Raw genomic sequence first — 26,500 nt, forward strand, 5'->3', positions numbered from 1 at the left:
CCTCATTGATTTCTTTCTTTGAACTTTTACTGGGCTTTACATTTCATAGTATTTGTTCATGTCTTCAGGATTTCAAATTATTGAAAAGCATTACTTTTCTTGTTATCCACCCCACTTCTGTCCAATTTGTGGAAGAAATTATTTATTACTTTTGTAATCCTCTTCAAAAGATAAGATGAGTATGATGCAGAAGTTTAAAGCATCCACAAACGGGAGGGAAACAGGAGGAAGCAACATGATGTAAGGCAGGGCTTAGATGCAGACTCAGGACTAAAGAGCAGGTGAGGGGGAAAAGAGTGGGGTGTGAAGAGGTTGAATAAATGTATCATGCCAGTCTGTTCTTCCTGGTGCTGACCACACTGTTATGATTGTTAGCGATTTATCTCTGGAGAAACTGAGAAAAGCATGTATAACCATTGTCTAGTTTTATATTTTTCCTGCTTTTCTGTCAAGTCCAAAATAATTTTGAAAGAAGAAAAAAGGGAAACCTGACATGGGTTAACAAAAAGAAAAAGCATTACTATAGATCATTCAAAGTCCTTAGTGATCAGGGAAATGCAAATCAAAATGACCCTGAGATGCCATGTTACCTTTACTAGAACTGTAATACATAAACCTCAGGTGAGAGTACATGATAACCAGGATGTAGAGAAAGGGGAACATTCCTCCATTGCTGATGGGATTAGAAACTTGTAAAATCACTCTAGAAATAAATTTTGAGTTTCCTCAGATAACTGAAAATAGATCTACCTGAAGATACAGCTATACCACCCTTGGGTATAATACTAAAAGCTGCCCCACCATTTCACAGGGCTACATATTCCACTATGTTCACAGTGGCCTTGCTTATGATAACCACATACTGAAAACAACCCAGATGTCTCTCAACAGAGGAAGGAATACAGAACGTATGGTCCCTTTACACAATGAAATACTACTCAGAAACTAAGTAGGAGGACACCCTGCATTTTGCACTCAAATGGATTCAACTAGAAACCATGGTCCTCAGTGACATAACTCAGAACTAAAAAAACATGCATGGTATGGACTCGATAATGGGTATTTGCCAAATAAATAAATAAATAAATGAATAAATAAATTCAGAGTACCCAGTATAAAAATCGACAGAATTCAAAATGGTTACCAATCCACAAGGACCAAGTGAGGACCCCTCAATCCCACTTGAGAGGGAGTAGAAAGAAATCAGAAAAGGGGGAAAGGTCGGTGGGTACTGGGTAGAAAAGGGGACATGGAGTGGAATAGGGGAACATCATCGGGTGTTTGGTTGGAGAAAAGCACCTAAGCCCTGAGGGCTAGCAGACAGAAACTTGAGAGGTAGGAGGGTGGGGTCCCTCCAGAATGTAAAAGAGACCAGGGTGGTGAAAGACTCTGAGGACTCAAAGGGAGGGATCTTAGGTGAAAAGCCCTTACAATGGGGATAGCAAATTTGTGGAGCCCACCTCCAGCAGAAAGACAGGGCATGAAGTCAGGAATCAGGTTTCCATCCCACAGTCAAGAACTCTGACACTTAATTGTACCTGTCTGAAAGAGCTGCAGGGACAAAAATGAAGAAGAGCCTGAGGAAAAGGAGCTCTAGCAACAGGTCTAAATTGGCAATCAGCACAAGGGGAGGTCCCAAGAACTGACAGGATTACAGAGGCTATGGCATGCTCACAGAAAGGGGCCTATCATGATTGCCCTTGAAAGATCCAACAAGCATCTGAAAGAATCACATGCAGATATTTACACCAAAGCAAGCTGTTGGCCCCTGTGGTTGAATCAGGGAAAAGCTGAAAGAAGCTGAGGGGTAGGGAGACCCTGTAGCAAGAGCAGCAGACACAATTAACCTGGATTCCAGAGACCTCACAGAACCTAGACTACCAACCAGGCAGCATACTTCTGCTGATATGAGGCTCCCAACACATATACAGCAATCAAATTCCAGGTATATGTTTAGTCATAGAAGATGTACCTGGCCCTCAAGAGACCTGAGGTACAAGGGCACTCCCTTGGTCAGGTCTGATGGCATGAGTGGTGGGAGGTGGGGCTATCCTTTGGCAGACAGTTTCTGGAGGGTGGTATCTAGTGTGGAACACTCAGAAGGTAGACAGGGAGGAGGATAAACTCTAGAGTGTAATTTTATATCCTGTCACTTTGCTGAAGTGGTTTATAAGCTGAAGGAGTTCTCTGGTTGAGTTTTGGGGTCACTTAAATATGATAGGTTTATTTGGTTTCCTGGAAATTCATCTGGAATAAAAAAAAAACACAGGATAGCTAAAGCTATTCTAAATAATAAAAGAATTTCTGGCAGGGACGGGGGGGGGGAGCATCTTGAGACTCAAGATGTACTATACAGCAATAGTGATAAAACTTCAAGGCATTGGTACAATGACAGGCAGATAGATCAATGGAATAGACTTGAAGACCCAGAAATGAAGCCACAAACCCATGGTCACTTGATTTTTGAAAAGGAACTAAAGCTCTCCGCTTCCGGATCCAGATCAACCTGGGCAGCAACACCACATCTCCAGGTCCTGCAAGAGGCAAGAGGGGCTTCCAGGAGGCCAGCGGGGAGAAGTCAGTGTGCTCTGGTGAATCCAGCTGGCCCCAGCAGGAGCCTTCAGGTGCCTGCTTTGGGATCTGAACAGCCTGGGCCACAGCACTCCATCTCCAGGAAGTGCAGGAGACCTGGTATGCACCCAGAGGCAATCTGGGAGCTCACAGCTTGCTCTGGTGGCACGGAGCTTAGGTTCCAGTCCTGAGGCCTCTGGTGGGAGCCCTCAGATCTGTCCACTTCCGGATCCAGATCAGACTGGGCAGCAACACCACATCTCCAGGTCCTGCAAGAGGCAAGAGGGGCTTCGGGGTGGGCGAGAGGGGAGAAGTCAGTATGCTCTGGTGAATTCAGCAGGCCCCAGTGGGAGCCTTCAGGTGTCTGCTTCAGGATCTGAACAGCCTGGGCAACAGCACCCTTTTTCCAGGCAGTGCAGGAGGTAAGCTGTGCACCAGAGGCCACCTGGGAAGGGGCAGCTTGCACTGGTGAGTCCAGCATTGACAAGACCAACTAACATCAGTGAGAACTAGATGGCAAAAGGCAAACACAGGAACGTCACTAACAGAAATCAAGGCAATATGGCAACATCTGAACCCAATTCTCCTTTACCAGCATGTCCTGGATACCACATCACACCAGTAAAACAAGATTTGGATTTAAAGTCACTGGACATGATGCTGGTACAGGAACACATGAAGGACATACTTAAAGAAATTCAGGAGAAAATGGATCAAAAGTTAGAATCCCTAGCAAGGGAAACACAAAAATCATTGAAAGAAATCCAGGAGAATACAAAAGCCAACAATGAGGAAACGCAAAAAACACTTAAAGAAATACAGGAGAACTTTGGTCAACAGACTGAGGTCATGAAAGAGGAAACACAAAAATCTCTTAAAGAATTACAGGAAAGCACAAACAAGCAAGTGAAGGAGCTAAGCAAAACCATCCAGGATCTAAAATCAGAAGTAGAAACAACTAAGAAAACTCAAAGGAATAGTTTGAAGAGTATTGGTGTTAACTCTTCTTTGAAGGTCTGGTAGAATTCTGCACTGAAACCATCTGGTCCTGTGCTTTTTTTGGTTGGAAGACTTTCTATGACTCCTTCTATTTCTTTAGGTTTTATGGGACTGTTTAGATGGTCTAGGTGGTCCTGATTTAATTTTGGTATTTGGTATCCGTTAAGGAAATTGTCCAGTTCCTCCAGATTCTCCAGTTGTGTTGAGTACAGGCTCTTGTAGTAGGATCTGATGATTTTTTGGATTTCCTCAGTTTCTGTTGTTATATCTCCCTTTTCATTTCTAAGTTTGTTAATTTGGATACTTTCTCTGTGCCCTTTGGTCAGTCTGGCTAAGGGTTTATCTATCTTGTTGATTTTCTCAAAGAACCAGCTCCTGGTTTTGTTGATTTTTTGTATGGTTCTCTTTGTTTCTACTTGACCAGTCAGAATGGCTAAGATTAAACATTCAGGAGACAGCAGGTGTTGGAGAGGGTGTGGAGAAAGAGGAACACTCCTCCACTGCTGGTGGGGTTGCAAATTGGTACAACCACTCTGGAAATCAGTCTGGCGGTTCCTCCGAAAACTGGGCACCTTACTTCCAGAAGATCCTGCTATACCACTCCTGGGCATATATCCAGAAGATTCCCCACCATGTAATAAGGATACATGCTCTACTATGTTCATAGCAGCCCTATTTATAATTGCCAGATGCTGGAAAGAACCCAGGTATCCCTCAACAGAAGAGTGGATGCAAAAAATGTGGTATATCCTCACAATGGCGTACTATTCAGCCATTAGAAACAATGAATTCATGAAATTCTTAGGCAAATGGATAGAGCTAGAGAACATCATACTAAGTGAGGTAACCCAGACTCAAAAAGTGAATCATGGTATGCACTCACTAATAAGTGGTTATTAACCTAGAAAACTGGAATACCCAAAACATAATCCACACATCAAATGAGATACAAGAAGAAAGGAGGAGTGGCCCCTGGTTCTGGAAAGACTCAGTGAAACAGTATTCGGCAAAACCAGAACAGGGAAGTGGGAAGGGGTGGGAGGGAGGACAGGGGAAGAGAAGGAGGCTTACGGGACTTTCGGGGAGTGGGGGGGCTAGAAAAGGGGAAATCATTTGAAATGTAAATAAATTATATCGAATAAAAAAAATTAAAAAAAAAAAGAAAGAAAACTCAAAGGGAGACAACTTTGGAGATAGAAAGCCTTGGGAAGAAATCAGGTGACAGAGATGCAAATATCAACAGCAGAATACAAGAGATAGAAGAAAGAATCTCAGATGCTGAAGATTCCATAGAAACCATAGACTCAACAGTTAAAGAAAATGCAAAATGCAAAAAGCTTGTAACCCAAAATATCCAGGGAATCCAGGACACAATGAGAAGACCAAACCTAAGGATTATAGGCATAGATGAGAGTGAAGATTTACAACTTAAAGGGCCAGCAAATATCTTCAATAAAATTATGGAAGAAAACTTGCCTAACCTAAAGAGAGAGATGCCCATGAATATACAAGAATACTACAGAACTCCAAACAGACTGGACCAGAACAGAAATACTTCCCTTTACATAATAATAAAAACACCAAATGTACTAAAAAAAGAAAGAATATTAAAGGCAGTAAGAGAAAAAGGCCAAGTAACATATAAAGGAAGACCTATCAGAATCACAGCAGAATTTTCACCTGAGACTATGAAGGCTAGAAGATCCTGGGCAGATCTCATGCAGACTCTAAGAGAACACAAATGCCAGCCAAAACTACTATATCCAGCAAAACTCTCAATCACCATAGATGGAGAAACTAAGATATTCCATGACAAAACCAATTTTACCCAATATCTATCCACAAACCCAGCCCTACAAAGGATAATAGGAGGAAAACACCAATACAAGGAGGGAAACTTCACCCTGGAAAAAGCAAGATAGTAACCTTTCATCAAACCCAAAAGAAGTTAACCAATCAAATTTAAAAAGTAACGTCAAAAATGACAGGAAGTAACAATCACTATTCCTTAATATCTCTTAATATCAATTGACTCAATGCCCCAATAAAAAGACATAGACTAACTGACTGGATACGTAAACAGAACCCTACATTTTGCTCCTTAAAGGAAACACACCTCAGGGTCAAAGACAAACACTACCTTAGAGTAAAACACTGGAAGACAATTTTACAAGCAAATGGGCTCAGGAAACAAGCTGGAGTAGCCATTTTAATATCAGATAAAATTGACTTTCAACCCAAAGTCATCAAAAGAGACTCTGAGGGACACTTCTTGCTGGTCAAAGGAAAAATACAACAAGAAGAGCTCTCAATCCTGAACATCTATGCTCCAAATGCAAGGGCACCCTCTTTCGTAAAAGAAACTTTATTAAAGCTCAAAGCACACATTGCACCTAACACAATAATTGTGGGTGACTTCAACACTGCACCTTCCTCAATGGACCGATCAGGAAAACAGAAACTAAACAGGGACACAAACTAATTGAAGCTTTGGACCAATTAGATTTAACAGATATATATAGAACACTCTATCCTAAAGCAAAAGAATATACCTTTTTCTCAGCACCTCATGGTACCTTCTCCAAAATTGACCATATGATTGGTCACAAGACAGACCTCAACAAATATAAAAAGATCGAACTAATCCCTTGCCTCCTATCAGATCACTATGGAGTAAAAGTGGTCTTCAATAGCAACAAAAACAACAGAAAACCCACATACACGTGGAAACTGAACAATATTCTACTCAATGATACCTTGGTCAAGGAAGAAATAAAGAAATTAAAGACTTTTTAGAACACAATGAAAATGAAGACACAACATACCCAAATCTATGGGGCACAATGAAAGCAGTGCTAACAGGAAAACTCATAGCCCTGAGTGCCTCCAAAAAGAAAATGGAGAGAGCATATACTACCAGCTTAATGATATACCTGAAAGCCCTGGAACAAAAAGAAGTTATTTCATCCAGGAGGAGTAGAAGGCAGGAAATCATCAAACTCAGGGCCAAAATCAATCAAGTAGAAACAAAGAGAACCATACAAAGAATCAACAAAACCAATAGCTGGTTCTTTGAGAAAATCAACAAAATAGATAAACCCTTAGCCAGACTAACCAAAGGGCACAAAGACAGTATCCAGATTAACAAACTTAGTAATGAAAAGGGAGATATAACAACAGAAACTGAGGAAATTCAAAAAAATCATTAGATCCTACTACAAAAGCCTATACTCAACACAACTGGAGAATCTGGAGGAAATGGACAGTTTCCTAGACAGATATCTGACACCAAAACTAAATCAAGATAAAATAGATCAACTAAACAGTCCCATAACACCTGAAGAAATAAAAAGGGTCATAGAAAGTATCCCAACCTAAAAAGCACAGGACCAGATGGCTTCAGTGCAGAGTTCTATCAGACCTTCATAGAAGACCTAACCCCAATACATTCCACAAAATAGAAACAGAAGGAACTCTACCCAACTCGTTCTATGAAGCCACAATTATGCTGATACCAAAACAACACAAAGATCCAACAAAGAAAGAGAACTTCAGGCCAATTTCTCTTATGAATATTGATGCAAAAATACTTAATAAAATTCTTGCCAACTGAATCTAAGAACACATGAAAATGATCATTCACCATGATTAAGTAGGCTTCATCCCAGGGATGCAGGGATGGTTCAATATAAGGAAATCCATCAATGCTATCCACTACATAAACAAACTCAAAGAAAAAAAACCATATGATCATCTCATTAGATGCAGAAAAAGCATTTGACAAATCCAGCATCCTTTCATGCTAAAAGTATTGGAAAGAACAGGAATTCAAGGCCGATACCTAAACATCATTAAAGCAATATACAGCAAACCAGTAGCCAACATCAAACTAAATGGACAGAAACTTGAAGCAGTCCCACTAAAATCAGGGACTAGTCAAGGCTGTCCTCTCTTTCCATATCTTTTCAATATAGTATTTGAAGTTCTAGCTAGAGCAATTAGACAACATAAGGAGGTCAAGGGGATACAAATTGGAAAGGAAGAAGTCAAATTATCACTATTTGCAAATGACATGATAGTCTACTTAAGTAACCCAAAAACCTCCACCAGAGAACTCCTACAGCTGATAAACAACTTCAGCAAAGTGGCTGGTTATAAAATCAACTCAAGCAAATCAGTTGCCTTCCTATACTCAAAGGATAAGCAGGCTGAGAAAGAAGTTAGGGAAACGACACCCTTCAAAATAGCCACAAACAATATAAAGTATCTTGGTGTGACTCTAACCAAACAAGTCAAAGATCTTTAGGACAAGAACTTCAGGTCTCTGAAGAAGGAAATCGAAGAAGACCTCAGAAAATGGAAAAATCTGCCATGCTCGTGGATTGGCAGGATTAATATAGTTAAAATGGCCATCTTGCCAAAAGCGATCTACAGATTCAATGCAATCCCCATCAAAATCCCAACTCAGTTCTTCACAGAGTTAGAAAAAGCAATTCTCAAATTCATCTGGAATAAGAAAAAACCCAGAATAGCTAAAACTATTCTCAACAACAAAAGAAATTCTGGGGGAATCAGTATCCCTGACTTCAAGCAATACTACAGAGCAATAGTGTTAAAAACTGCATGGTATTGGCACAGTGACAGACAAGTGGACCAATGGAATAGAATTGAAGATCCAGAAAGGAATCCACACACCTATGGTCACTTGATCTTTGACAAAGGAGCCAAAAACATCCAGTGGAAAAAAGATAGCCTTTTCAACTAATGGTGTTGGATCAATGGGAGGTCAGCATGCAGAAGAATGCGAATTGATCCATTCTTATCTCCATGTACTAAACTTCACTCCAAGTGGATCAAGGACCTCCATGTAAAACCAGACACACTGAAACTAATAGAAAAGAAACTGGGGAAGACCCTTGAGGACATGGGCACAGGGGAAAAGTTCCTGAACAGAACACCAATAGCTTATGCTTTAAGATCAAAAATTGACAAATGGGACCTCATAAAATTACAAAGTTTCTGTAAGGCAAAGGACACTGTTAAAAGGACAAAACGGCAACCATCAAATTGGGAAAGGATATTCACCAACCCCACATCTGATAGAGGGCTAATATCCAATATATACAAAGAACTCAAGAAGTTAGACCCCAGGGAACCAAATAACCCTATTAAAAAATGGGGTACAGATCTTAACAAAGAATTTTCACCTGAAGAAATTCAGATGGCCGAGAGGCACCTTAAGAAGTGCTCAACATCATTAGTCATTAGGGAAATGCAGATCAAAACAACCCTGAGATTTCACCTTACACCAGTCAGAATGGCTAAGGTCAAAAACTCAGGAGACAGCAGCTGTTGGCGAGGATGTAGAGAAAGAGGAACACTCCTCCACTGCTGGTGGGGCTGTAAGATGGTACAACCACTGTGGAAATCAGTCTGGAAGTTCCTCAGAAAACTGGACATGAGACTTCCAGAGGACCCTGCTATACCTCTTCTGGGCATATACCCAAAGGATTCCCCAGCATGCAATAAAGACACATGCTCCATTGTGTTCATAGCAGCCTTATTTATAATAGCCAGAAGCTGGATAGAACCCAGATGCCCCTCAAAGGAGGAATGGATACAGAAAATGTGGTATATTCACACAATGGAATACTACTCAGCAATTAGAAACAGTGAATTCACAAAATTTTTAGGCAAATGGTTTGATCTGGAAAATATCATCCTAAGTGAGGTAACCCAGTCACAAAAGAATACACATGGAATGCAATCTCTGATAAGTGGATACTAATTAGCCCAGAAGCCCTGAATACCCAAGGCACAAATCACATAACAAATGACTCCCATGAAGAAGTGTGGAGAGGGTCCTGATCCTGGAAAGGATTGATCTAGCATGGGAAGGGAATATAAGGACAGAGAAAAAGGAGGGAGGTGGTTGGAGAAGGGATGGAGAGAAGAAGGTTTATGGGACATATGGGGAGGGGGGATCAGGGAAAGGGGAAATCATTTGGAATGTAAACAAAGAATATAGAAAATAAAAATATAAAAAATATATATAATAATTAAAAAAAGAAAAAAAAGAAAAGGAACTAAAAACAATCAGTGGGGGAAAAAGATACCCTTTTCAATAAATGCTGCTGGTTGAACTGGCAGTTAGCATGCAGAAGAATGCAAATCAATTCTGTCTTATCTCCTTGTACAAAGGTCAAGTCCAAGTAGATCCAGGTCCTCCACATAAACCAGTGCAGAATTCTAGCAGACCTTCAAAGAAGACCTAACATCAATACTCTTCAAACTATTCCACAAAATAGAAACAGAAGGAACACTAAACAACTTGTTCTATGAAGCCACAATTACCCTGATACCAAAACCACACAATGATCCAACAAAGAAAGAGAACTTCAGGCCAATTTCCCTTATGAATATTGATGCAAAAACACTCAACAAAATTCTTGCCAACCGAATCCAAGAACAAATCAAAACAATCATTCACCATGATCAAGTAGGTTTCATCCCAGGGATGCAGGGATGGTTCAATATAAAAAATCCATCAATGCAATCCACTATATAAACAAACTCAAAGAAAAAAACCACATGATCATTTCATTAGATGCTGAAAATGCATTTGACAAAATTCAGCATCCTTTCATGCTGAAAGTCTTGGAAAGAACAGGAATTCAAGGCCCATACCTAAACATAGTTAAAGCAATATACAGCAAACGGGTAGCCAACATCAAACTAAATGGAGAGAAACTTGAAGCAATCCAAATAAAATCAGGGACTAGACAAGGCTGTGCTCTCTCTCCATATCTTTTCAATATAGAACTTGAAGTTCTCGCTGGAGCAATTAGACAACATAAGGAGGTCAAAGGGATACAAATTGGAAAGGAAGAAATCAAATTATCACAATTTGTTGATGATATGATAGTATACTTAAATGACCCAAAAAACTCCACCAGAGAACTTCTACAGCTGATAAACAACTTCAGCAAAGTGGCTGGTTATAAAATCAACTCAAGCAAATCAGTAGCCTTCCTATACTAAAAGGACACTGAAACTTTTAGAAAAGAAAGTGGGGAAGAGCCTCGAGCACAAGCACACAGAGGAAAAATTCCTGAACAGAACACCTGTAGCTTATGCTCTAGGATCAAGAATTGACAAATGGAACTTCATAAAAGAGGAACATTTCTATAAGGCAAAGGACACTGTCAATAGGATGCAATGGCAACCAACAAATTGGGTAAACATCTTTCCCAACCCTATATCCGAGGGAAGGCTAATATCCCATATATACTAAGGACCCAAGAAGTTAGACTCCAGAGAACCAAATAACCCTATTAAACAATGGGGTAGAGAGTTAAACAAAGAATTCTCAACTGAGGAATACAGAATGGCTAATAAACCTCTAAAGAAATGTTCAACATCCTTAGTCATCAAGGAAATGCAAATCAAAATACCCTGAGATTTCACCTCACACCACTCAGAATAGCTAAGTCCAAAATCTCAGGTAATAGCAGGTACTGGCAAGGATGTAGAGAAAGAGGAACACTTCTCCACTGCGGGTGGGATTGCACTCTGGAAATCAGTTTGGAGGATCCTCAGAAAATTGGACATTGTACTACTTGAGGACAAAGCTATTTCACTCCAGGGCATATACCCAGAAGATTCTCCAACACGTAATAAGAACACATGCTCCACTGTGTTCATAGCAGCCTTAATTAGAATAGCCAGATGCTGGAAAGAACCCAGATGTCCTTCAACACAGGTATAGATGCAGAAAATGTGGTATATTTACACAATGCAATACTCATCAGCTATTAAGGAGAATTCCTGAAATTCTTAGGCAAATAGAGTGAGATAACCCAATCACAAAATATCACACATGGTATACATTCACTTATAAGTGGATATTAGCCCAGATGCTTGGAATACACAAGATTCAATTCAGAGACCAAACTAAGGTCAAGAAAAGGATGGATTTGTTTGTCATCAAAGGGAGGGGAGGCCCTGGTTCCTGAGAATGCTGGAATCTCTAGCATAGTAGAATGCCAGGATGGGGGAGAGGGAGTGTGTGGGTTGATGAGTAGGGGAGGTGAGGGATGGGATAAGGTGTTTGGGGAGGGGAAAAGAGAAAAGGGGATAACATTTGAAATGTAAATAAAGAAAATATCTAATTAAAAAACAGAAGATGCAATATGGTATTTACATAGAGTGTTGCAGTCTAATAAAAATCAAAGAAGAACTTTCTAATCTCATTTGGAACTTAACATCTATTGTGAATAATAATATTGGTTTCTTCTAAAATACACACCTATACCACACAAAAAAAAATGTCTGGAGTGTATTAAGATGATTTAAAAAGAAATAAGAACTCATTCTCTTTATTCTGCAGAAAAGCAGCTATTGGAGAGAAGACACCAAGCAATGACTTGTCTGGAATGTGTTTGAACAGAGTGAAAGCAGAAGACTTGAGGAGGCATACTGAGTTTACACGGGATTATATGAGCACATTAGTCAGTAATGTCACAAGTTCATGTCTATTCATTTAGGGTTGTGGTGTTAAGCATACCAGTTGAGGTCAGAGGTCACTACTGGGTGTGCCTCAAACACATTAAAACTGTAGTTTTCAAGAAGGGGTCTCTCACTGATCAGGGATCTCCACAATTGTCTCCACTACCCAGTCGACTCAGGGATTGGCCTAGGTTCCCCACCCACTGCTAGTATTACAGGTGCATGACTCCATGAGATGCTTTAGACATGGGTGATAGGACTTGTAACTCAGACACCAAGCTTTTGTATAATATTATATGTGACCATATACCATTACATAGGCTATAAGAGCATTTTTTGTGTTCATTGCTGCATTCTCACAAATGCACACAATGTATTATATACAATTCTCTCCCTTTCTCATCTCTTGTCACACTCTTTCCTTTACACTGACCATTTACCAGAACATTCCCACTAAACCTTTGATATCATTTTATTTTTCATTCTAGATTCAGCATGTTGAAAGAAACTGTTGAGTATTGGTACTTTTGTTATTTTACTTTTGTTACCTAGAAGCAAGGAGGCCAACATCAAAGGATCACTTGAAAGACATGTTTGGGGTTTATGGCCATGGGGAACTTGTATCTGTGCTGTGACCATTGAGGTGCAAACTACTATAATAGGTTTTCTATACCTGCCTGACTGTTGCTGATGTGGTTGTTTCTTTGTTGTTTTATTGTTGTTGTTGTTTTCTTTTATTGTATAACTCTGATTGCCTAAAAGAGACCATACATTGTGAGAAAATTCATACTAATCCCTGTGGTCTGCTGAAGCCTCACTAGACCTCAGAGCCTGCTTTAGTGAGGATGACTTGCCTGGAAGATGCACAGTTGGTCCAGGTTGCCTGTACTGCCATATGTTCATATCATCCTCTGGCATGATAGCAGTTATCCATGTTCCAGAGTCAAAGGATGCTCAGTGCTAGCACTCCTAGGTTTAAGCAGACCCCAGATGCAAAACACAAGGGAGCTGAAAATGGAGGCATTTGCCCAGGCTGACAATAGTAGGCTTTTAGAAGATTAAATTGACCTGGGAGTAGAAGATGGTCTGTGAGGGGAAGGCAGAGTCCTAGCACAGACTGTCTGACAGTTGCTCAGGTATGAACATTTTTGCACTGCTAGAGGATCTTTGATTCTCTCATCAAGGCAGCATCTGAGTGCATGGAAGCCACTATCTTTTGAATTTGCTGCTGAGACAATGTGCATTTTGTGCTGAATATACTATGCTTCTAACAGAGAGTGGAGTCAGCACATGAGAAAGAACTTTGTTGCAGTCAACAAAGGAGAAAAGGGCATTGGAGATATGAAGGCCCCTTTGACATCAGACATGGAGATGCATGCAGCTTGCCAAGCAAGTTTTCTGCCTTGATTTGTGGATTACACTTGATCGAAAGAATCTCAGAAGACCCTTGAACTTTGAACTTTTAACATTGTTGAGATGGCTACAGACTATGGGGATTCTACAAGTTGGACTACATGGCTATTGCATTGTGTTATGTTTAGCTCTGGCCCCCATCGATTCATATGCTTGAACAAGCCTATGAGAGCAAGGGAGTAGACTATGATGCACAGGTATGCACAGGGCAGGGAATAGTTCTGTTACCTATTAGAGTAGGTATGGCCTTGTTGGAATAGGATTGTCACTGTGTGTGTGGGCTCTAAGACCCTCATCCTAGCTGCCTGAAAGTGAGTATTCTGCTAGCCATCATCAGCAGAAGCTCCTACTGGACCATGCCTTTCTGAATGCTTCCGTGCTATCACACAGATGATAATGGACTGAATATCTGAATTTGTAAGCCAGCCCCAATTAAATGGTGTCCTTTTTAAGACTTTCCTTAAACATTGAATCTGTTCTCAGCAGTGAAATACTAAGAAACTAAGATACATAAATACCTGGATGTTTAGAAAATTAGCATGCATAGCCCATGTTTGTGTCCCTACATGTAACAACAAACACTTTCGATGTGTGGCACAAGGGAGGACAAAAGTCCATGTCAGTGGTGCAGAGAAGGCTCATCATTTGAGACCTTGTTTCTCAAAGATCCACAGGGCATCTAACATCCTCTGTCACTTCAGTTCCAGCTGAAATCCAATGACCTCTTCTGGACTTGCAGAATGGCATGCACGTGTTGCACAGACCTACAGAAAGCAAATCATCCATGAATATAAAATAAACCAAAATGAAAAAAAAAAAACAGGATAATACTAATAGACCATATAGGCCTGTATTTTTTTCTCAGCTTATACAAATATCTGGAAAATGAACAGTGAAATACATACTGTACATCTGTTAAAAACCCAAAAGGAACCAAATGCATTGTCAAGCAAAAAATCATCTTCATAATGAAGAAGGACAACAAATCAATCAAACAAAACCCTATCCCCAAAAAGGTCTTGGAATTTATTATCTCTAACAGTACGTACCACTGATAGTATAATTGAAGGAATGCACACACACACAGTTCTGTGTTTTCTGATTGCTTTTATATTCCCTTAGACTATGTTTTATTTCCTAAGAGAAATTACAGAAATACTGGTGTATTTCCCATTAACATCTACCACACTATCATCCACAAAATTCTAGTAGTACGTAAATATTTGACAACAATGATAAAGCATGGAGAATTTTCCCATCATGAAGTTGGTATCCACAGATTTGGACTCACTATCCACACTGAATGTGCAGTCTTGTATGTAACTCAGTCTGGCTAGGAAGTAATTATGGTGCCCAAGCCCTGTGAGAATGCAAATTTCCATCTGTGTCTGAGAGCTGTGGGAATTCAAGACTGTGGCAACACATCTGAATAAAGAAGATTCTTAGGAGGGAAGAGTTGGAAATTACTGTTTTATTAATAAGAATACATACAATTTACTCAAAAGAAACTGAGAGCATGCGTTCAATATATACAGTGTATAGCCTTAAGAAATTATCAAATCAATTATAAGAATAAAACAACAAATAAATAACAAAATGTCAAATGAAAACAAGAAAAACCAAATAACCAAAGTAATCAAAACTCAAACCAAACTGTAAAAACAAGAACTGTGCTAACGAGCATTCTTTGGCTACTCAATTTGCAGCACAGAGTTAGAGCCTGTGGCTGCCCTTGGCAGCAGTATAAAAAAGCACTTACTGATTCTAACAGTCTTTACAAGAGAAATATAAGCAAGTCTCTTTTTTGGAATGTATGTTTGAAAGACATAGTCACCCAAGTCTAAGCAGAAGACAAGTGTGAGTCCTTGAGTCCTTTGGCTCAAGGACTTTGCAATTTCATTGACTGATCTTGATGCAATTATTGTTGATGAAACATCCAGAAAAGAAAATATTTACACTCTCAGACTCTTCTTGGATGTGCAGCAGCTCTTGGTGTGTCTCTGAACATGTCCCAATACTGCACTCTCATGTAGTGAGCAAGACACTACATGAATTTAAGTCCTATTCACTATGAAAATAAAGTGAAGACAATGCAGCCGATGATATCCATGATTATTAGGGATGAGATGAAATAGTGGTGAATTTGCTGTGCATCCTCAGTGCTCCTCTTACAGCAGTAATCCACAAGGGACATCATGTCCTCGTCTGTGCCATGTTCTTGTGTCTGATAGAGTATTTTACACCTAAGGAAGGAACAGACAAAGGCCTGATAAGAATTTGTCAATTCTGCTGTTCCTCTCACACCAGCTCTACTCAGCTGGACAATCTAACAGGACCTATCAGCTGAGGTCAGAACCTGCATCCCCAAGTGTCATAGTGCACCTGGGCTTGGGTTTTTTATCAGCTTTTAAAAACTGCAAGAAATTGAACTGTGAAGTACACACTGTAATGGAATTTAACAACACACCACATTTGTACAATAGTCCAGGTAGATTATATGGAATCAGAACATTGCAGCAATATCTGATTCTGAGTTCATGAGAGATGTGAACAACCTAGAAAACCACAGGGATGCCTTTATGGGAAACCTGCCAAGAATTGAAGTGAAGGCTGTGATAATTTCTCCAGTGTAGCAATCTGCCAGGATTCCCCTTGTCAAACCCTCTATCTGCAAATATCCAGAGAAACCATACTACATGAAGTCCCTGGACACTATAGGTCCTATACTCAGCACAAGTGCACTAAACGAATATATTCCCAAGGCCAGGCACTGAACTTTAAACATGATGGTCATGAAGAAACAAAACACCCCTGTATGTCTGTGGTTATTATAGGGTACACTTTCAAGCATGCAAAATTTTTGTGTTCACACGATACAAGCATAGTATATTACAATAACCTGTTTAGTTGTCTGGTGAATGTTAATATAAAAATCTCTTAGGATGTTCTGGGGATATAAAAACAAATCTTGAGTGGGAGAGGTGCATAGTGGGCATAGCATATAGACAGCTCAGTCAGTGATGTGCTTTCCCCTTATAAACCCGAATGGGAATCGGGGGTCTTGACCTATTATCCAATCTGGCTTAGCAAGTTCCAAAACTGAGAAGAGTAGGATTTTTTCCCAGTAAAGGATCCCATCTTGGTGGTGGACTCGCATCTCAATCTTGGTCATTGTTTCAGACTTGTCCTAAAGTAAACAGCTTCTTCCAGTAGGAGCTCCCTTTACCATCACCTAACTTACTTGGTGTCCAAAGGTGTGAGCGCATAATAATAGGAAATCTCTGTGAGTAGGATTGAAAGGAAGAGTTTCCCCACATGAGTGATTGTGTCAGGGATATTTTCAGTAAGATAAGGCTGACTGTTTGAAGGCCTAATGCTTACATGGATTATCTCAAACTGAGCTATCGCTCATGGAAAGGCTGAACCACATAAGTACAATTTCTCTCTTTAGCTGGTCTTCTGGAGAGTTACTCCTTCTGTACAAACATGGCCACACACACACACACACACACTCACACACTTGTATTATATACAAGAATCCATACCACAAATACTTGAAAAGTCACCTAGCATTATATAAACATACAACTTAAGTATAAACATGCTCAGCAACAGCTGCTTCAAACACACACAGACACAGACACACAAACATCACATTCCTGACACAGACACAGACACACAAACATCAATGAAAATGTTCCTCTTGTCCAGCACATTGCCTGTTACATGAGCAAGTCGTGGGACATACCATGTGTACAGGGAAGGCTCTCAGACTCAGGAAGGCTTTGTGGCCCTGACCTATACCTTTCTGCTCTTTAGGAACTTTATCTATGCAGATACTTGCTGGTCCTACAAGTAAGTTACAAGCTCTGCACAGAAAACCTGGGCAATACAACACTGAATTCCTAAGAAAGAGATATCAAAGAAAAGTCCACAGCAAGCCCCATGCTGACTCCTCACAGTTTCCTCACATAATCTACACTGGGTCTTTCATAGAAGACCTTGGAAGCCTCAGAGGAAGACAGAGACTTAATTCTTTACTTAGGAACTTTTCAACACTTAACAGTTTGTGTGATGTTGAATCATCCTCATTTTCAGTAAAAGGCAAGCTCTTGTAAAACCTGCTGTGACATTTCTGAAATGCAGCACTCTACACAACTATGACAGAGAATCTGTCCTGAAACAAAGCCATGCCTACAATACAGTTAGCAAAACAATGGCAGGAGAGGGATGCACTGGAGGATTCTACGAATGTTCATGCCAAAGCCAATACGAAAACCCAGAATCATATAGGAGGATAACTCTATGCAGGGACAGTGAAGAAATCTAATAGTTATTTTTAAAGTAGCTGTTTTGTTTAGCAATTTGTTGAAACAAACAAGAGAGGGAGATCCACCTGGTAGTGTACAGGAGAAGGAAAGTCTACTGGGCAGCACAAAACAGGAAGTGTCAGGTATATCCAGAGACCTAGACTCAAAGAAATAAGCAAATAACTGACTGGACAAAATCAGATGTCATTAATTGACCCTCCCAATATAGCTTAAAAGATAAAGTTCGGCACAAACATACACACACACACACACACACAAATGCACACATGCAAAAACATACACAAAACGAAAATCATAAGTGAGCAGAAAACAGTGAGTAATCTGTTATGCTAAAGGAACAAAATAATTTAGACTATAGAAAGTAGACCTTCCAAGGGTGACCCAAAACTGTGCTATGCTTCTTAGAAAAATAAAAAAACTCAGGAGAACACACTTCTTCATCATAATTTGGGGTATGTAAGAAGAAATTTTTTCAGAAAGCCTCAAAGCTCTCATACCAATCCTCAACTTATGAGAAGCCCTTTCCACATGCATGATCATCCAGCAAGCTCCAGACTCTAAGGCTCAGGGACGATCTCTCTAGCCGCACTCAAAGAAAATAGGATTGACAAGCTGCTACTCAGGCTCTGTTAATGTGGCCAAAGGTCTATGAAGCCTGAAGAAACCATCTTGAGATAGCAGAGAAGGGGAGGGGGAAAGAACAAAACTTCCAAAAGACAACAATGATATCCACTCACTTGTCAAGTCCACTCTGCTCTCATCCCTGCAAACCACTTCCTGCCTGCAATCTCACATGATCACTGCAAAGCAAAGGAGCTACAGGACTTTACTTCTTCTCCAAAGCTCTGTACTATTCTAAAGGAGGACTCCAGCACAGCCCCCTTCAAACTTAATGGCATGCACTGGTGTGCTGTGCAGTTCACCTATATCCACTAATGAGCTGCAGATTGTTTTAGAGTAGGAGCATTGGCTTATAAACACAGTTTCTCAAAAAGCCTACCTCTTCAGAAAAACTTGGAAATGATCACATACATGAATACTTGGATGAGACACAAGGGAGGGTGTGGAGAAGTTGGTGGACACTTACATTGGTGTGTCTATGTTTATGGCTAGCCATGAGGGCAAACTGCCTCTGGTGCCTCATCCTACCTGCTGCTCCTTGGCACATGGGAAATCGATGGTCTTGCTGGCCTCCTCACAGAAACTCTTTTCTTCCCCAAAGTAGGCTTGTGGTTCAGCCTGCTCCACCAACAGCTTATTGTTCTCATGCAGCAATATCCTTACATTCTCCTTCTGTTGTGAACATGCATTCAGGACTTGGTAGTGCCTGGTGCTGAATGACAAATAAAACAGGGCGAGTTTCTGTTTCAGTTTCTGTTTACCTGCCAGTCCTCCAAGTACCCTGATCCCTGCAATTCCCTGATCCCCAGACAGCCCCAGTCTAGAGTCCACAGTACACATATCAACACCAAATTGAGGCAGGTCAAATTCAGAGACTTGTGTAAAGTGACTAACATTCCACAAGACTCAAATTACTTCAGAAATCCCTGACTACTTAGAGGGTTTCATGAACATCACAGAACAGGAAATGTTCCTCATGGGTGCTTCTGTGTCCATGGTACTAGGAAACCATCAGCACTAGAGGACAAATCCTCTCAGAGAGGAGATAAGGCCCAAGAGGTATACAATCTTTCCATTTTTGTCAGGGATCCAGATCTTTAAATCTCCTGGTAGAAGTTCGAGGTTAAGGTTTGCCTTATATTTCCAATATGGTGGAAATGTTTTCTATGTAGAGGATCCTGAATTTGGAAGAATAAAGAGTGGATGGTCTTGTATACTCTTCACACTTAGCACAACTGAGTCAAAGAGGCACAAATTCAAGACCTTTGCCTCAAGGCAGGGTTCCTATTATGGAACAGGTAGTATAGAAACAGAGCGCTGCTTTTGTTCAGAGTCTTACAAGGACAGAAGCATTCCCTGACTAGTGCTGGGGTCGCAGCTGTGTCAATGACTCACCTGTAGGAATACTTATCTTCGATCACCTCCTTGTACTTCTCTATGGCATCACTTATAGACTGCTTCAGTTTTTCCATATCCATCCTTGTCTTCTCGTGTTGTGATTTAATGATGTCGAATTCAACATTCATCCTGTGTCAGGGCATGACCAAAGGAGCAAAAACGTCCACTGAGATATGAATTCAAGAATCATGTGCAAACAAATGGTGCTAGCACAAGTGGTGATCAGTATGTAGAAAAATGTAAATGGACCCATTGTTATGTCCTTCTACAAAAGTCAAGCCCAAGTAGATCAAAAACCTCCACATAAAACCAGATAGACCAGAATTCCCCAGATAAAAACTGGAGAAGATCCTATAACATATGGACACATGGGAAAATTTCCTGAACAGAACACCATGCTCTGAAATCAACATATGGTTTCAAAATATGGGACCACATAAAATTGCAAAGATTCTGTAACACAAAGGTCACTGTCAATAGTACAAAACAGTAACTAACATATGGGAAAAAGATATTTACCCATCCTACTTCCAAAGGAGAGGTAATAATATACAATATATGCAAAGAACTCAAGAAGATAGACTCCAGAGAATCAAATAACACTAAAAAAATGGGGTACAGAGATAAACAAAAAATTTCAGCTGATGAATATTTAATGGCCAACAAGCAAATAAATAAGTGTTCAACATCCTTAGTCATCAGGGAAATGTTCATCAAACCAACCCTGTGATTACACATCATAGAAGTCAGAATAGCTAAAATCAAAAACTCAGGTACCATAGTTGCTGGATAGGATTGTGGAGAGACACACTCTTCCATTGTTGATGGAATTACAGTTACAACCACTCTGGAAATCAGTCTACCAGATCCTCAAAAAATTAGACATACTAAACCTGAGGACACAACTAAACTTCTCCTGGGCATATTCCCAAAGATACTCCCACATACAACAAGGACACATGCTCCACTATGTTGCCAGCAGACTAATTTATAATAGCCAGAACCTGGAAAGAACCCAGATGTCCTTCAAAAGAGGAATGGACACACAGAAAGTGATACATATATACAATGGAGTACCTCTCAGCTAATAAAAAATATGAAATCAAGAAATTCTTAGGTAAATGAATGGAACTAGAAAATATCATCCTCAGTAAGGTAATGCAAACACAAAGGAACTCACATGGTATGCACTCACTGATATGTAGATATTAGCCCAAAACATCCATATAACCAAGGTACAATTCACAGAACACATGAAGCTCAAGAAGGAAGACCAAAGTGGGGGACATTCAGTCCTTCTTAGAAATTGGAACAAAATAATCACCACAGCTAATATAAAGTATAGAGCAGAGACTGAAGGAAAGGCCATGTCAAGACTGTCCCATATAGAGATTTATCCTGTATACAGTTCCATACCCAGATTCTATTGAAGATGCCAAGAAATGCTTGCTGAAAGGAGTCTGATGTAGTTGCCTCATGAGAGGACCTGCCACAGACCTACAAATACAGAGGCAAATGCTCATAGCCAACCATTGGACTGAGAATCTACTGAGAGATGGAGGTGTTAGAGAAAGGACTGAGGCAGCTGAAGTGGTTTCCAACCCATAGGAAGAACTACAGTATCAAACAACTGAACCACCCAGAGCTCCCAGGGATTGTCACCAACCAAGGAGTACACATGGCTCCAGCTGCATATGTATCAGAGGATGGCCTTGTCACATATCAATGAGAGGAGACGTCCTTGGTCTTATGAAGGCTCAATTAGTGCTGCAGTTTAGGTGTGTGTGAGGGACTAGGAACAACCTCAGAGAAGCAGAAGGAAGGCAGATGGGATAGATGATTTATGGAAAAGAGGAAAACAGAAAAGAGGATAACATTTGAAATGTAAATAAAGAAAATATAAAATAAAAAAATGATCTCATATGAAAAAAGGTTGTATTTTGGAGTAGCCACATCAAGTATATACCACAAACTTACTCCTTCAAAGTGGGACCTATTGGTGCTGAGTTCAATTTATTTCCCTGGGTACAAAACAGCAGAGACAGGGGACCCAAAGGAGGGAACTGACATTGAAGAGCTCTCAGGGTGAGCCTGTAGGAACAGACTAGTTCTCTCAGAAGTTTCCATTAAACCGTATCACAGACTTCCGTCCAACAAATATATGTGATGATTTTCTCATATTTTAAAGACAAGGATTCTCAATTCTTGGTTCCTATTGTTACATGAATTACCAGAGGTCATAACTAGTATTTACAGGGGAGAGACTTTCTTTTTTTTTCTTTTTTCTTTTTTCTTTTCTTTTTTCTTTTTTCTTTTTTCTTTTTTTTCTTTTTTCTTTTTTTTTTTTTGCTGAAATTATACAACTTTATTTTTTTTTATTGTTGTTGATGATGTTTTTTTTTGTCTTTTTTTTTATTTGATATAATTTATTTACATTTCAAATGATTTCCCCTTTTCTAGCCCACCCCCACTCCCCGAAAGTCCCGTAAGCCCCCTTCTCTTCCCCTGTCCTCCCTCCCACCCCTTCCCAGTTCCCCGTTCTGGTTTTGCCAAATACTGTTTCACTGAGTCTTTCCAGAACCAGGGACCACTCCTGCTTTCTTCTTGTATCTCATTTGATGTGTGGATTATGTTTTGGGTATTCCAGTTTTCTAGGTTAATAACCACTTATTAGTGAGTGCATACCATGATTCACCTTTTGAGTCTGGGTTACCTCACTTAGTATGATGTTCTCTAGCTCCATCCATTTGCCTAAGAATTTCATGAATTCATTGTTTCTAATGGCTGAATAGTACTCCATTGTGTAGATATACCACATTTTTTGTATCCACTCTTCTGTTGAGGGATACCTGGGTTCTTTCCAGCATCTGGCAATTATAAATAGGGCTGCTATGAACATAGTAGAGCATGTATCCTTATTACATGGTGGGGAATCCTCTGGGTATATGCCCAGGAGTGGTATAGCAGGATCTTCTGGAAGTGAGGTGCCCAGTTTTCGGAGGAACCGCCAGACTGCTTTCCAGAGTGGTTGTACCAATTTGCAACCCCACCAGCAGTGGAGGAGTGTTCCTCTTTCTCCGCACCCTCTCCAACACCTGCTGTCTCCTGAATTTTTAATCTTAGCCATTCTGACTGGTGTAAGATTGATATAATTTTTATTTACATTTCAAATGATTTCGCCTTTTCCGGGTCCCCACTCCCCAAAAGGCCCATAAGCCCTCTTCCCTCCCCCTGTTCCTACCTCTACCCCTTCCCACTTCCCTGTTCTGGAATTCCCCTATACTCTTGCACTGAGTCTTTCCAGAACCAGGGGCCACTCCTCCATTCTTCTTGGACATCATTCGATGTGTGGATTATGTCTTGGGTATTAAAAGTTTCTAGGCTAATATCCACTTATCAGTTAGTGCATACCATGATTGATATTTTGAGACTGGGTTACCTCACTTAGTATGATGTTCTCCAGCATCCATTTGTCTAAGAATTTCATGAATTCATTGTTTCTAATGGCTGAATAGTACTCCATTGTGTAAATATACCACATTTTTTTTATCCATTCCTCTGTTGAAGAACACCTGAGTTCTTTCCAGCTTCTGGCTACTACAAAGAGGGCTGCTATGAACATAGTGGAGCATGTGTCCTAATTGCATGCTGAAGAATCCTCTGGGTATATGCCCAGGAGTGGTATAACAGGGTCCTCAGAAAGTGTCATGCCCAGTTTTCTGAGGAACCACCAGACTGATTTCCAAAGTGGTTGCACCATCTTGCAATCCTACCAGCAGTGGAGGAGTGTTCCTCTTTCTCCACATCCTTGCCAACACCTGCTGTCTCCTGAGTTTTTAACCTTAGCCATTCTGACTGGTGTGAGGTGAAATCTCAGGGTTGTTTTGATTTGCATTTCCCTAATGATTAATGATGTTGAACATTTCTTAAGGTGTTTCTCCGCCCTCCGAAGTTCTTCATGTATAGTTCTTGAAGTCCTAGCTAGAGCAATTAGACAACAAAAGGAAGTCAAAGGGATACAAATTGGAAAGGAAGAAGTCAAACTATCACTATTTGCAGATGAAATGATAGTATACTTAAGTGACCCTAAAAACTCTACTAGAGAACTCCTACAGCTGATAAACAACTTCAGCAAAGTGGCTGGCTACAAAATCAACTCAAACAAATCAGTAGCCTTTATATATTCAAAGGATAAGCAGACTGAGAAAGAAATTAGGGATATGACTCCCTTCACAATAGCTACAAACAGCATAAAGTATCTTGGGGTGACTGTAACCAAACAAGTGAAAGACCTATATGACAAGAACTTCAGATCTCTGAAGAAGGAAATCAAAGAAGATCTCAGAAAATGAAAAAAATCTTCCATGCTCGTGGATTGGCAGGATTAATATAGTTAAAACGGCCATCTTGCCAAAGGCAATCTACAGATTCAATGCTATCCCCATAAAAATCCCAACCCAGTTCTTCATAGAGCTAGAAAGAGCAATTCTCAAATTCACCTGGAATAACAAAAAACCCAGGATAGCTAAAACTATTCTCAACAGTAAAAGCACTTCAGGGGGATTCAGTATCCCAGACTTTAAACTTTACTACAGAGGGGAGAGACTTTCTAACACTTCTTTCCCAAAGAGATTCTTATGTGACGCCAAGATAAACACAAGAAGCAAGGTGATCAATTTGGGGGTCCATGGACTCAACACTTTTATCACCTGTGAACTGTGCCTCAGTCAAATATTCAGACCTCATCAAAGGCCCCACAGCGCCAGTTCCCGAACAAAACATGCACAACTATATTCACACAAACAAACATTTTAGAATGCCAAATCAATCTAGGCAGCTGCCATATTATCAGAGTATAATGAACAAAATCAGAGTAAACCAGTTATGACATGAAGCTATTGCATCCATACACTAAGAGGCAGCAATTGTGACCATGTCCTTCTACCTGTTTAAAGAACCAAGAGACTCCAAGCTCCTCAAGGACAAATACAATAGAGGATGACCATAAACATATAGCACATGCCTTATCCTACAATTCAACAGTTGTAATGGCTTATTAAAATGCATAATGAAAGTTGATACACTCCAATCATGAGAAATAGGCTTAACAGAGATGGAACACTACAGTTAACAGGGTACAAGATGTAATTACTACCTGTAGTTCAAATTATTATAGTTGTAAAGATCCAGGATTCGACAAAGTTCTTCCTTCTCAAACCGCATCTTCCTGATATCAAAATCCAATGCTTCTAATTTATTCTTTTGCTTCATCTGATTAGTTATGCTTGAGTTTTGGGGTGGTGTTTTCCTACCAGGCCCTGAAAGTAGATAAACACAAATGAATTTGCATAATTGATACCCCAGGACAGGGGACCATTCTGAATCCCAAAAAGACATTTGAGGAAGAGCAAAGCTAGAGACAGGGTGAATCTCTGAAAGAGTAGAACAGCTATGTTTGAACTAGTCTGCTAAGCTACATCCCTCCTCCCAACCACCATTGCCAGACATATGCCATACTCCCAATTACAGGAACCCTTGTCCTGAAAACCATAAGCATCCTAAGACATAAATATCTGAGTAACATTGTCAGCTCATATCTGATGCTATGCAGATAAATTCTGAAGTTCAACAGCTCAGCATTATCAAGCTCTAATGATTTGTATTTAAATCCAAAGGGTCTGAGACCTCAACACATAACCAGCACAGCCTCCTTTTCTCTTCTTTTCATCAGAGACTGATGTATCCTACAGTAATCTAGAGGATGAAGTGCTTCAACTCCCTACCATGAAGAGATACATTGTTATTCTCAAAGGGTCTCCTCCTGGCATTCAGTGAGACTCCAAAGGAAATTAAATAGCTTCCAGAAAAGTAGAAGCTGCAGGTGTGTCAACTACTGGCACTCTGTCAAACTAATCATCAGAAAGTTTTGATTCTTGTTCTGCAACTGAGAAAGTCCAAGATTCCTGCCTGTAAGACCTACTCCTGAAGTCCAAGCTTACCTATTCCTAAAAGTTCCCCAATTCTGCCCAGGACTCACTGTGCCTTCGCCAAAAAGAATTCATTCTTCCTGTTCTATGAGACAGGTTGCTGGATTCCTTCTGACTTGGGCCAGTGTCTCCTTGATCGCGATTCTCCATTCGAAATAGCCTCCGAAGCCTCGAAAACATGGCTGTTTGTGAACCCAACAGGCACTGAATGATATCCCACAGGCAGTTGCTGTTACCAAAACACAGGTGACATCACAGAAGATTCTAGTTCTCTCCTAGATACAGGAGAATGTCCAAGGAAGGCATTACTGATGATGTCACCGGGAACTGCCATGACCTGCTTGTTAATAAGCTCTCCTCAAATTGACCAATTTCTGGGCTGCCCTTTCCTGGAGCCTCTAATTTGACCCAGAGAACACCCTTTGGCTACCTCTCCTTGCAAAGCTAGAGATTTCTCTCTGCTTAATTAGAAGTCAAGTGCTTTTGATGGGGAGAGTTAGTTAGGACCATATCATGCATAAGAGATTGTTGTTAGCACCCAAATCTGTATGTACCATGTATGTGGGAGATTTTTGTCAATAATAAATATTCCACCTGAGTAAATACATAACATACAGTAAATTCCCCAGGTTTACGCTTTTGCCAGATGCAAATATCTTTCTCCTTTACCAT

The 26,500-nt window shown here is 40.2% G+C and overlaps 1 pseudogene; it reads right to left on the bottom strand.

Moving 5' to 3' along the window:
* Positions 1-15,647: 15,647 nt before the first annotated feature.
* On the bottom strand, positions 15,648-26,008 carry LOC127690837 (uncharacterized; annotated as a pseudogene).
* Positions 26,009-26,500: the final 492 nt, after the last annotated feature.

This window comes from Apodemus sylvaticus, chromosome 8 (assembly GCF_947179515.1).
Source record: "Apodemus sylvaticus chromosome 8, mApoSyl1.1, whole genome shotgun sequence".
NCBI classification, from domain to species: domain Eukaryota; kingdom Metazoa; phylum Chordata; class Mammalia; order Rodentia; family Muridae; genus Apodemus; species Apodemus sylvaticus.